This window comes from Perca fluviatilis, chromosome 8, assembly GCF_010015445.1.
Source record: "Perca fluviatilis chromosome 8, GENO_Pfluv_1.0, whole genome shotgun sequence".
NCBI classification, from domain to species: Eukaryota; Metazoa; Chordata; class Actinopteri; order Perciformes; family Percidae; genus Perca; species Perca fluviatilis.
In genome coordinates, this window is record NC_053119.1 from 3,508,649 (window position 1) to 3,522,812 (window position 14,164).

The window sequence follows — 14,164 nt, forward strand, 5'->3', positions numbered from 1 at the left end:
GCTTGCATGATGTCATAATCCCCGCATTTTCGTTGCAAAAGTCCTGTAATATATCTTAGCAGAAAGTTGAAAAATGTTGCGTTTACTTCACACAAGAGCAGCCATTTCCCCGTTTCCATGGGAACGTTATGAAGTGACGTGATTACGCGACGTGAACGGTTTGTCGCTGCTTGCAGCTTTAATTTTAGTATTTCTCTCTAAGATAACAAATGACAACATTACCAATAATCAGTAACTCTATAAATCATCATGTCGTTGTTTGTTAACAGTTAAAATAACCTTTAACTGAAATTTAATTTCCCGTTCATCACTGCTGGACAGTCCTGGACTACAGGATCTACTACAGGTCTCCTCCTCCTCGATACTCCTCCTCCTCTGTACTCCTCCTCCTACTCCTCCCCCTGATGAAGCTGAAACAGGTTTGTTGTTTTGCTGTCCGAGAGAAAGGTTTCCATCGACACAAACGATAAGATGTCTCGCTGTCCCAGAGGTCTTCCAGGTGGAGCTGCAGCGTGAGAACCCTCCAATCAGAGCAGTCACGTACGTAAGTCTTTCCCTTTTTCATTTTCCTATTGTGTTGAGTTCAGGGAGCAGAGAGTCTGTCTGTTTTCTCCCCATGTTAGCCTACTTACCTGCTCAGCCAGCTGCTGCAACTTCACACTGTGCTATTAGTACTTTTACTGCAATAACATGTCGGAATACCTGCTTTATTCTCAGTAGGAAAGCTTGTACTTGTTATTGTCCTCCGTTTATCTGACAGCATGATACTCTGCAGATTCACAGTTTACACACAAAGTATTAATCAGCAGTAAAACATGATGTAATGTTCCAGATGAAACTATAAAGGAGTTCAAATCAGGTCAGGAAGGGGAGGGGGGGGATTTTTCTCTGGGCCGAGCCTTCTCTTCACAGACACGCCCACTCTATGATAATCCCATCCAGTTATTATCAGGCAGGTTATGTCCTGCAGGCCTGTCCGCTGGTTGGCTGAAAACCTGTTCTGCATGTTTTCAGTTTGTCTCCTCTTCGCTCCACTGATTTCTTTAGTCGAGTGTTTCTTGTTCTCGATGATTCTTTCTGTCCTCTTCCTCCCCCCTGACGAATGCTGCCTGAGTTCAGCTAGAAACCGGTTAGTTCTGGCACTCCTTTTAAACGATGAAACGCAGTGATGGTACTTTGGCTCCCAGCCCTCAGTGTGCTCTCTGCAATGTGGAGTTCTCTGCTGAGCTTTTCTCTGTTAAAGTCCAGAGAACAGGGAGCAGATAGTCTGTCGGTTTTCTCTCTACGTTAGTTATCTGCTTAACTTCACACTGTTCTATTAGTACTTTTACTGCAGTAACATGTCTCAATACATGCTTTAATCACAATAAGCATCTTCTATCGGTACATTTCTGTACCTGCATGGCGGAGGCTAGAGAGAGGGGGGGAGTTTTGGGTTTCACAGCAAACTCAAAGGTGAACAATTCACCACATCCACGTTCACACAGTAGGCCATTTTTCATTCTAAGGTTTAGGCGCAGCACCCGAGCCGTTTTGGGTACCCCCTAACTGAATTAATGTGAAGTCAATGTGAGCATCAAAACTAACTTAATAACTTTTCTCAGATCTAATGATTGTAGTCAGTCTTCTTTAGCTTTAAGTTCTGTCTTTAAAGGTCCCATGACATGGTGCTTTTTGGATGCTTTTATATAGACCTTAGTGGTCCCCTAATACTGTATCTGAAGTCTCTTTTATATAGACCTTAGTGGTCCCCTAATACTGTATCGGAAGTCTGTTTTATATAGACCTTAGTGGTCCCCTAATACTGTATCTGAAGTCTCTTTTATATAGACCTTAGTGGTCCCCTAATACTGTATCTGAAGTCTCTTTTATATAGACCTTAGTGGTCCCCTAATACTGTATCTGAAGTCTCTTTTATATAGACCTTAGTGGTCCCCTAATACTGTATCTGAAGTCTGTTTTATATAGACCTTAGTGGTCCCCTAATACTGTATCTGAAGTCTCTTTTATATAGACCTTAGTGGTCCCCTAATACTGTATCTGAAGTCTCTTTTATATAGACCTTAGTGGTCCCCTAATACTGTATCTGAAGTCTCTTTTATATAGACCTTAGTGGTCCCCTAATACTGTATCTGAAGTCTCTTTTATATAGACCCTAGTGGTCCCCTAATACTGTATCTGAAGTCTCTTTCCCGAAATTCAGCCTTGGTGCAGAATTACAGCCACTAGAGCCAGTCCCACAATGAGCTTTCCTTAGGATGTGCCATTTATGTGTCTGCAGTTTTAAATGCAATTGAGGAGGAGAGGAGCGGGGGCAAGGTGGAGGGTGGGGGTGTGTTGAAGATAAGTCTACATGTTGTAACATGAACTACTACAGAGGAGGTTTTAAATTCTTTGCCAGGTGTTTACACGTCTGTCTGTCTGTCTGTCTGTCTGTCTGTCTGTCTGTCTGTCTGTCTGTCTGTCTGTCTGTGACCACCGTGAGGCTGCAGTCAGGAAACTTTACAGCTGTGTAGTTGAGATCTAAATGAAGGCTGAGTTTGAAGATGGGCAGGGTCCGAGCCTTTCTCCGGCTGTCAGAAAACTAGTGGTGGGCAGATCCATCCAAATATCAATAACATCGATACCAACGTTGGTATTGATATTGATCAATACCAGTGTAATGAGATCGATACTTTAGTTTCAGTTTCTTTCCAGTATGCAATGCTGCGGTTTCATCAATTAGGCGACCTGGTTGTCGTGTCAGTGTCACAGCGCAGAGCAGGCACACTTTGCTCCTCCTCCCCCCCCCTTGTGATTTGATGTTGTACCGTCACGTGACTCAGCAGCGCCAGGCAAACAAACAAGCAAGCAGCCAGGCAGCACACACACAAGCAGCACAGAGACGGAGCAGAAGAATGGCAGAGAGGAAGAGCAGCGCTGTCTGGCTATATTTTCAGGCCAAAAGTGAAACAAAGGCAAGCTGTATAAGTTGAAAAAAAGGCTGTAAGATACAGTGGTAACAAAACAAATGTATACAAGCATATCAAAAGTGGGTTTTAATTTATTAATAATCCCAATGTAAAATCATAAAAACTCCTTAAAGGTCATGAGAATTCATTCAGATTTAGCAATCTGATGATGCATCCACCTTAATTATTAAAAAGTATCGGTATCGGATCGTATCGGCGATACTGGACCTGTATTTACTTGGTATCGGAGCGATGGCAAATTTTGCAGTATCGCACACCACTACAGAAAACAACCCGCTGTCTCCACCAGTGTAAAGTCAGACACAACAGGACTCTACTGTTTCCTCTGGGACCTTTCAGAATAAAATGTAGTGACCTAAATGCCTCTGTTACTGTTGTAGTGACGTGTGGAGGAGGAGAAGTGTCTTTATGTCATTATTTTTAACGTCTATACAGGCAGGGTTTCTCTACCCGACCTGTTTTAGGTACCCCCTAACTGAATTAATGGGAAGTCAATGTGAGCATCAAAACTAAATTAATAACTTTTCTCAGATCTAATGATTGTAGTCGGACTTCTTTAGCTTTAAGTTCTGTCTTTAATCTTTCTGAGTGTTATTTATTCATTATCTGATCTAGCATTTCCAACTTTTAAGACACACATATGGTAATAATAACGGTCCTATTTTTTATTGAAAAATGTAACCTTTTCTTGAAGGACGAACCCTAAACTCCCCGCCACCAAATATTTGCACCTCAGTCTTCCACAAAACCGAGAACAAACACTGATTCCATTAATCTCCATTGGCTCCATTAATCCAAATGTCATTTTATTGTGAAAAACAGTTTAAAATATACTTTAAATTAAACTCTTTAAACATTATCTGGCACCGTTTGAATTCCATTTTGTTTCAGAGAGAGTTAAACATAACGAAAGTGTTTGAACTCATTTCTAAAGTTCTAAAGGTGTGTGTGTGTCTCTCTCTTTCTCTCTCTCTCTCTCTCTCTCTCTCTCTCTCTCTCTCTCTCTCCTGGCTCCATCTTGTGGACTGATTGTAGAACTTCAGCAGCTGATGGTATACTCTGTGATGTGAAAGAGACAAGAAGAACAAATGACATATAGGGCCCATAATGTGTTTCCTCTGCAGATAAAAGGCTGAGTTCAGCAGCATGGATCAGTGTGAGGACAGAGGAACCACTCTGAGTGGGGAACAGGACAGAGGAACCACTCTGAGTGGGGAACAGGACAGAGGAACCACTCTGAGTGGGGAACAGGACAGAGGAACCACTCTGAGTGGGGAACAGGACAAAAGAACCACTCTGAGTGGGGAACAGGACAGAGGAACCACTCTGAGTGGGGAACAGGACAAAAGAACCACTTTGAGTGGGGAACAGGACCACCAGACCAAAGCTCAGAGGTGAGAGGGCCATCCACACCAAGAACGATAACTATAACCATAACTATCATAACATTGTTGTAGTTCTAGTTATGGTTCTAGTTATCGTTCTTGGTGTGGACAGCCCTTAAAGGGATGATAGAATGATTATATAGGGTATTTTACACTGTTCCTTAAGGTCTCCTAATGGGGTATGTAACATTGGTTGGGCTGAAAACTGCCCGAATGCTATTTTATTAGGCCCTTAACTACCCTGTGAATATGGCTCTATTTGGAACAAGAGCTTTTCTTCCAAATATGGTATGCTCATTAATATTCAGAATGAGCTACGTGCTGATTGGTTTGAGCAAACTACATAGAAACACATGGGAGACTCGACAGCAGGGCTCACTGCAAAGTTATACATTGTTTGTCGGGCTATTACGTTATTAAAATTCATTTCTGAGACTTTTTTAGGCGAGAAATCAACTATATAAAGCTCAAATATGGGACGTTTTACCAAAATTGATGGCTTATTACAAATTTGGTAAGACTGTGTGTCGGAGTTCAGCTGCCGGTGCTGCCTGTGTTGCTGCCTCACTGCCCGGCCTGCCTTCCTCCACAGACCCCGGCCTGCAGCTCCCCTCTTCCTGCTAGCTAAATGGCCCGTGTGTGAGAGTGAGAGCGCGGTCAGCAAGCTTGTTACACCAGCAATCTCTTACAACAGTTCCAGTTAATCTAGGCTGGCTGTCAGCTGCCGGCATAAGGAGAGTAGCTATATTTACAGTTTGAATTTTTTCACGCCACTTATACAACATATCTCTAAAGGTCTTAAAGCTAACAACGGTGTCCGATTTCAAGTTAATACATTTTTGTGAAGATTAGGGGTTTCGTTATCTATGACTGTCCCTTCATGCTAGCTATGTGTAGCTACAAATAACGGATAGTTAGCTTCATTTTCGGCATAAATAAAGTATATTTACAGTTTGAATTTCATCACGCCACTTATACAACATCTCCCTAAATGTCTTATAAAGCTAACAACGGTGTCCGATTTCAAGTTAATGAATTTTTGTGAACAGTGGGGGTTTCGTTAGCTATGACTGTCCCTTCAATCCTAGCTATGTGTAGCTAGCTACAAATCACGGATAGTTAGCTTCATTTTCAGCGTAATTTGTTTATATTTACAGTTTGAATTTCGTCACGCCACTTATACAACATCTCCCTAAATGTCTTATAAAGCTAACAACGGTGTCCGATTTCAAATTAATGAATTTTTGTGAACAGTGGGGGTTTCGTTAGCTATGACTGTCCCTTCAATCCTAGCTCTGTGTAGCTAGCTAGCTACAAATCACGGATAGTTAGCTTCATTTTCCGCAATATTTGTGTATATTTACAGTTTGAATTTCGTCACGCCACTTATACAACAACTCCCTAAAGGTCTTATAAAGCTAACAACTGTGTCCGATTTCAAGTTAATGAATATTTGTGAATTTCAGAGGAATTCTAAGAGGAGCTAGCTCTCATTGATAGAGCTACATCCAGCCGCAGGCTCTATCAATGAGACTCAGGGACAAGCAGCGTTTATTTCCACAATCGTTTGTTTAAATAACTCAACACATTATAATTACACACATTAAAAGAGTAACTGAAACCTGTGGTAACAGATTGCTGGCGTAACAAGCTCACTGACCGTGCTCTCACTAACACACACCGGGCATTTAGCTAGCAGGAAGAGGGGAGCTGCAGGCCCTGGAGCTCTGTCAGAGCACCGGCGTTTAGTAGTCCATTATCCAAAAACCGGTGACTTTGCGCGGGTATGGAGTGCTGTGGGCTGCCAGTCGTGACGGAGCTCCAAGTTCCTCAGAGCAGGCCGGGGTCTGTGAAGGAAGGCAGGTCGGGCGGGCGAGGCAACAACACAGGCAGCACCGGCGCTGAATTCCGACACACAGTCGGACAAAATTTGCAATTAGCCATCCATTTTCATAAAGTGGCCCATATTTGAGCCTTACATAGTTGATTTCTCGCATAAAAAAGTTTCAGAAGTGAATTTTGTAATGGAATAGCAGAGATCTGCGCGACCTAGATTCGGAAGACTACCTGATCTCAGGTCAGTTGTGTAGCCTATGTAAATGTAGGGGCGTGACCATTCTCTTAATACACCCATGGGCTGACAAAGGTTCCGGTTTTTGGGAGGTTGACGTCAACTTCCAGCTTTGTTGGGATTCGCCCGTTTTCAGCGGCAGTTTCAAAATATGAGATTTTCATAGTAAAGGGGTGTCAATGGGACTTTGAGCTTCTATGTATGTCCTATTTACCCACCGAACTGTCGTTATTCAACTATGACAGGGTAAAATCGGTTTTGCATTCTATCACCCCTTTAATTGTCCAGCACTCAGGATACTTGCACCAACACCAACATTATTCACACGCAAACCTCTGGCTCTGTTGTGTTCATAACAAACTGATATTTTCAGGATCCATCAGAGACCAGACTCTCCTAAACCAGAACCCAGCTGTGTGTCCATGAAGAGTGACCGGTCTAAGGATTGGCCTGTAACGTTCAAAGATGGACGTCACTCTGTTGATCAAAGGTGAAGATTTAAAACTGAGTAAAGAAAAGCAAAACAATGTGTTTGTGTCAGATTCTCAGTTGTGAGATCTCCAGTGTTTAACTTTTAATGACTTATATGGAAGTTCTGTGAGCACTAATGTTCTTTTTCAAATTAGCCTCACCTCAGCCACAAACCTGCAAGTTCATAAGACAGACCACAGTATGCATGCACGACAACAAGCTCAGGGCTGTCACACTGGATACATGGTCAAACCTCATTAGCTCTTACCAGTGTATCTCCGTGTGTACTTGGTCCACAGCAATCCCACCAATCGGTCCCAACACGTCCCAGTTAGAGAGGAAATGCACTAAACATATTCTTTGTAAATCTTTACAATCATTCTCTGAAACAACCAAGCAGACATGACTTGTTGTAACATCCACATCTTCTTCAGAACTTGATATTTTCAGTGTGTAGTTTGCTAGTTTGAAGTTTGTTGTTGTTTCCCGCAACAAAAGGAGCTTTGGAAGGTATGGGACATCTGGCGGATTGTCGTCGATCCAGATTATCGTCCAGTAAACTAAGAAGAAGAAGAGGTTGCTAACTGGAAACAAAATGTGTTTCTATCAGGTGGAAGCTGGATGAACCAGAACCCAGCTGTGTGTCCATGAAGAGTGACCGGTCTAAGGATTGGCCTGTAACCTTTAAAGATGGATGTCACTCTGTTGATCAAAGGTGAGGATTTAAAACTGAGTAAAGAAAAACAAAACAATGTGTTTGTGTCAGATTCTCAGTTGTGAGATCTCCAGTGTTTAACTTTTAATGACTTATATGGAAGTTCTTTGAGCACTAATGTTGTTTTTCAGCAGCAGCTGCCTCACACTCACACAGTACAACACATTGATATTGGGAGCTGCCCAGTACAACAAGACTGACACTGACCAGCTCTACTGAAGGAGCTGGTCACTGCACACTGAGGGAATGTCAAGTTTTAGTCACTCACATTTCCATTCAGACTATTAAGTAGACGACTGGTGACCTTAAAGCATGCGTCTCTAACCTTAAAAGGCTTTTCACACGGGGAGCAACACTTGGCCTGCATAGTCGCGTGGATCTGCAGGGTCTAATACGCTACTCGACAGTTTAAAGGGATTGTGCCTGCTTGTCCAGTCGTCTGTCAGACTGCCCGCACTTCCCTATCTGCCCGCTTGCCTCTTATTGAAAATGAATTATGAAGCAACAATTGCTCCCTGTGTGAAAAGCCCTTAAGACCTGTGCTGCCTTCCAGTTGGTCTGATCCTGTTAATTAAATTTCCAACATGATTGCCTTTGGGGCACTATTTTCATTTTTTTCCAATATTCACTTGTTTTCTGTTCACACTGAGTTTGTATAAACAAACCAAGACAAGATTTTCCAATCTGTTTGGCTTTGAAGCACCGATTTCTCGAGAGATGTGCCCTCAGGCTCAGCTCCCTCTTTGCTCTTGCTTCCATGACCACAGAAGCTGCAGACCTCCTGGCATCATGATACCAGTCTGCTGCTTCAGGGGTCCTTTAGGCCAACCATGTTGTAACCCTTTTTACTTCTTAGTTCTTTCTGTTGATTCACAGTAGAGCCAGCAGCACCATCAACACTTTCATGTCAGGGGAAACCATCTCATTCAATGTTGTAATCAACACTTTAAGTCACAGGAAATTACCTTGTGTTTGTCTCTGTTTGGACAGACATGATGTGAGCTAATTCTTCCTGATTCCTCCACAGAGCGGACCAGGAGAGCTCAGAGGTTCCCAGTGGTCTGTCTACCCAGCAGCATCAAACACACCTGGACTCCACATTTATGGTCTGTACATGTACAGCGACTACTTTTACATCTATTCTGTTCACAATCATCTCCATGCTGCACTTTTCAGACCAGTGGATTGTCAGGCTGTTCAACATGGATCTGATGTTTGCTTCCATGATTGCAGTTTGATTGTGTCATTCATATAATCTTCTGTTCCAGCTGTTGGAGGAGAACATCATCACTTTTGTGAAGAACGAGCTGAAGAAGATCCAGAAGGTTCTGAGTACAGATTACCCAGAATGCTTAGAGAGTCAGAGGAAGCATGAGGATGAAGAGCAGAGGAGGAGCAGCAGAGAGGCATTTCTGAAGATCACACTGCACTTCCTGAGACGAATGAAGCAGGAGGAGCTGGCTGACCGTCTGCAGAGCAGTAAGAGGATTTCTCTAAAGATTTAACTTGCTGGACTAAAGGGATGTTTACTAATGTCTCCAGAGAAGGGTCAAAGTATGTTCCTGTTTCTTTATAAATCACTTACTGACCTTTTTGTTCTGTATTCATTCAGGAAGTCGTTCTGGAGTTTGTAAGCATAAACTTAAATCTAACCTAAACAAGAAGTTCCAGTCTGTGTTTGAGGGAATTGCTGAAGCAGGAAACCCAACCCTTCTGAATCAGATGTTCACAGAGATCTACATCACAAAGGGAGGGACTGCAGAGGTCAATGAAGAACATGAGGTCAGACAGATTGAAACAGCATCCAGGAAACCAGCCAAACCAGAAACAAGAATCAAACAAGAAGACATCTTTAAAGCCTCACCTGGAAGAGATGAACCAATCAGAACAGTGATGACAAAGGGAGTGGCTGGCATCGGGAAAACAGTCTTAACACAGAAGTTCACTCTGGACTGGGCTGAAGGCAGTGCCAACCAGGACATCCTGTTCATGTTTCCATTTACTTTCAGAGAGCTGAATGTGCTGAAAGAGAGAAAGTTCAGCTTGGTGGAACTTGTTGATTACTTCTTTAGTGAAACCAAAGAAGCAGGAATCTGCAGGTTTGAAGAGTTCCCGGTTGTCTTCATCTTTGACGGACTGGATGAGTGTCGACTTCCTCTGGACTTCCACAACACTGAGATCCTGACTGATGTTACAGAGTCCACCTCAGTGGATGTGCTGCTGACAAACCTAATCAGGGGGAAACTGCTTCCCTCTGCTCGCCTCTGGATAACCACACGACCTGCTGCAGCCAATCAGATCCCTCCTGGGTGTGTTGACATGGTGACAGAAGTCAGAGGGTTCACTGACCCACAGAAGGAGGAGTACTTCAGGAATAGATTCAGAGATGAGGAGCAGGCCAGCAGAATCATCTCCGACATCAAGACATCACGAAGCCTCCACATCATGTGCCACATCCCAGTCTTCTGCTGGATCACTGCTACAGTTCTGGAGGACGTCTTGAAGACCAGAGAGGGAGGAGAGCTGCCCAAGACCCTGACTGAGATGTACATCCACTTCCTGGTGGTTCAGTCCAAACTGAAGAACGTCAAGTATGATGGAGGAGCTGAGACAGATCCACACTGGAGCTCAGAGACCAGAAACATGATGGAGTCTCTGGGAAAACTGGCTTTTGAGCAGCTGCAGAAAGGCAACCTGATCTTCTATGAATCAGACCTGACAGAGTGTGGCATCGATATCAGAGCAGCCTCAGTGTACTCAGGAGTGTTCACACAGATCTTTAAAGAGGAGAGAGGACTATACCAGGACAAGGTGTTCTGCTTCGTTCATCTGAGTGTTCAGGAGTTTCTGGCTGCTCTTCATGTCCATCTGTCATTCACCAACTCTGGAGTGAACCTACTGGCAGAAGAACAAACAACATCAACACATTTCTACCAGAGTGTTGTGGACAAGGCCTTACAGAGTCCAAATGGACACCTGGATTTGTTCCTCCGCTTCCTCCTGGGTCTTTCACTGGAGACCAATCAGAGTCTCCTACGAGGTCTGCTGACACAGACAGGAAGTAGCTCAGAGACCAATCAGAAGACAGCCAAGTACATCAAGAAGAAGATCAGTGAGAATCTGTCTGCAGAGAAAAGCATCAATCTGTTCCACTGTCTGAATGAACTGAATGATAATTCTCTAGTAGAGGAGATCCAACAGTCCCTGAGATCAGGAAGTCTCTCCACTGATAAACTGTCTCCTGCTCAGTGGTCAGCTCTGGTCTTCATCTTACTGTCATCAGAAAAAGATCTGGACGTGTTTGACCTGAAGAAATACTCTGCTTCAGAGGAGGCTCTTCTGAGGCTGCTGCCAGTGGTCAAAGCCTCCAACAAAGCTTTGTTAGTGGGATTTATTCATCAAGAAATACTCTGATATATTTCACCAGGAGTTAAATATAAATAACTTGTTTTCTTACTGTTGTCTCTCCAGGCTGAGTGGCTGTAACCTGTCAGAGAGAAGCTGTGAACCTCTGTCCTCAGTTCTCAGCTCCCACTCCTAACATATCAACTGCCTGAAATAACAAAACCTGCAGGATTCAGGAGGGAAGCTGATCTCCGTTGGACTGAAGAGTCCACACTGCACACTGGAGACTCTCAGGTCAGGATTCATTAACCCATTCAACTGATGACCATTTAACATCTGATTAACTTTAGTTGATAAACAGCAAACATGTAGCTTCTAGTGTTTGCTGATACGATAAACTAAGCAGTAGTTTCGAGACTCAGAGTTACATTGCATGAGGATTTGTAATCATTTGCTTTTGTTGTTGAATAAATAAATACCACAGATGATTTGAAAGATTTATTATAAATCTGGACCAAAATGTACCTGGACAACAATCAAACATAAAACAAACACATGGCTCCACGTGTTCACAAAGGGTTCCTGTGTGTTGTTCTGTGTGTTTTCAGTCTGTCAGGCTGTCTGATCTCAGAGGAAGGCTGTTCTTCTCTGGTCTCAGCTCTGAGCTCCAACCCCTCCCATCTGAGAGAGCTGGACCTGAGCTACAATCATCCAGGAGACTCGGGAGTGAAGCTGTCAGCGAGACTGAAGGATCCACTCTGGAGACTGGAGACTCTTAGGTACAAACACTGATGAACAAAAAGGAGATATTTGTGTAGGAAGTTTTAAAGGAGAACATCACCAGGAACTAAAATGATAACTCCCTGTTGTTAATAATTGATGTAGTTTGGACACATCTCTGTATGTTAAAGGAACTGTCCGTGGCTTTTTTCCCCTCTTTCCCGGGATCAAATCAGTTTCAGCTCGACAGAAAAAGGTCCACGACAGGTTTAGCCTAGCTTAGCACAAAGCAATGTGCTTTCTACGGTGTGAGAAGAGTGTGTAGAAGCATTAATCTACTCTTTCGACAGACTAGTTAGCTAGAGGTTTAAAATGTCAGTTGCCGGTGCTGCATGGCTCATGTGATCGATCAGAGATGTACACTGACATCCTGTTGCAGTGTATTCCTGGTTCAAGGTTCAAGGTTTTAATTTTTGCCATTTGCTCAAGTACAGGCGCATTGGAATACTTGTGCGGATTACTCATTCAGTAAAAAAACACTCATAATAAAAAAAAAGACAGCAGATAAAAAAAGTCCACTTACTAATAAATAACAATAAGTACAATAAATACAGAAAAACGAAGTGCAAACTTGTACCCATGATGATTTCATAGAAAGATGAGGTAGGTGTGTCTGTGTGCGTGTGTGTGCGTGTACATGTGTGGTCTCAATGTGTCAGAGCCTGAGTCTGAGGTGGGACAGGGTACTTCAGGGTTGAGCTCTCTATCTCTTTCCCTCTCTTTCTCTCACTGCCTCTCTGTCTCCCTCTCTCTTCCTCTCTTTCTCTCTTTATCCCGCCCTCTCTCTCTCTCTCTCTCTCTCTCTCTCGCAAAATAGTTTTTATATTGCAAGCACAAATTAGTTTCATACTGTCTGTTTCATCATTCTGTAACATTTAGTCTATGAAAAAGACATAAGACGTATTTTATGGACGGTAAACACGTCAAATGTAATGATAGCCTAAACAGTAAAAGGTTTGATCCCAGGGAAGAAGTTCCCAGACTCCCTTTGAAGTCAAGCTGTTTCTCCAGTTGTTAAGTCAGGGGGACGTCATAAACTTTGTAAAACGTCTAATTCATGAATTCATAAATGTCTAAACATAATAGGCACACACTGTTATTTCTACTCTATAATATATAACCCCTCCTCCTCCTATCAGGGTGGAGCCTTCTGGAATCAGATGGTCGACACTAGGTCTGAGGAAGTGTAAGTGTGTTTTTAATTTCATTCATCAAACTGTGACATCACTCATTCAACTCTCTGATGTCATCATCAAAGTGCTCATTGGTTAATAATTGCAGCTGTGTTGTGTCTCGTTCTCTCCGTCAGATTCCTGTGAACTCACACTCGACACAAACACAGTGAACAGAGAACTCAAATTGTCTGACAACAACAGGAAGGTGACACGTGTGAAGGAGGATCAGTCATATCCTGATCATCCAGAGAGGTTTGACTACTATCCTCAGCTGCTGTGTAGAGATGGTCTGACTAGGCGCTGTTACTGGGAGGTCGAGAGGAGAGGAGATGTTGATATATCAGTGAGTTACAGAGGAATCCGGAGTAAAGGAGACGGTGAACACTGTTCTTTTGGATGTAATGATAAGTCCTGGAGTCTGAGATGCTCTGATGATGGTTACTCTGTCAGTCACAATAACAGAAAAACATCCATCTCCTCCTCCTCTGTCTCTGGTAGAGTAGCAGTGTATGTGGACTGTCCTGCTGGCACTCTGTCCTTCTACACAGTCTCCTCTGACTCACTGATCCACCTCTACACCTTCAACACCACATTCACTCAGCCTCTCTATCCTGGATTTATGCTTTGGTCTCTTGGTGCCTCAGTGTCTCTGTGTCCTCTGTAGGACGGAGAGTCTCCTCCTGTTTCTCACTGCTGATCAGTTGAGTCTGTACAGGATCACACTTACAGAAATATGTCTGTGGTTATTGGTTATTGTTATAAACTAATGAATGAACTTTGTATAAAATAATTCAGAATGATTGAACAGATTCCTCGTGAACATTGTAAACTTGTTCCACTTCCAGTCCTTTAAAGATGGAAGCTGTGATCATGAAATTGTTAAAATGCTATTGACTTGTGTCATGTTTTGTTTTGAATTCTGTCTCTTTTCACAATAAAAGCATAAAGTTACTGCAAGAGTGTTTGTGGTCTTTCTGTTTATCTTTTAAACACGATAAGATATCTCGGTGTCCCAGAGGTCTTCCAAGTCGAGCTGCAGCGTGAGAAACCCTCCAATCAGAGCAGTCAAGTACGTAAGTCTTTCACTTACTAGCGTTTAGTCAGTTTTTAGTGTGACAGTGTGACAAGTTGTATATAACAATGTATTCAGGCATACAATTTATTTTGAGTTAAACATAATATCACAGTACTACAGTATATATTTTCAAAATATGTAATTTCATTTATGGTAGTTGTAAATGTATATGAAG

At 42.8% G+C, this 14,164-nt stretch overlaps 1 pseudogene; it reads left to right on the forward strand.

Moving 5' to 3' along the window:
• Nucleotides 1–241: 241 nt before the first annotated feature.
• Nucleotides 242–13,862, forward strand: LOC120563323 (annotated as a pseudogene).
• Nucleotides 13,863–14,164: the final 302 nt, after the last annotated feature.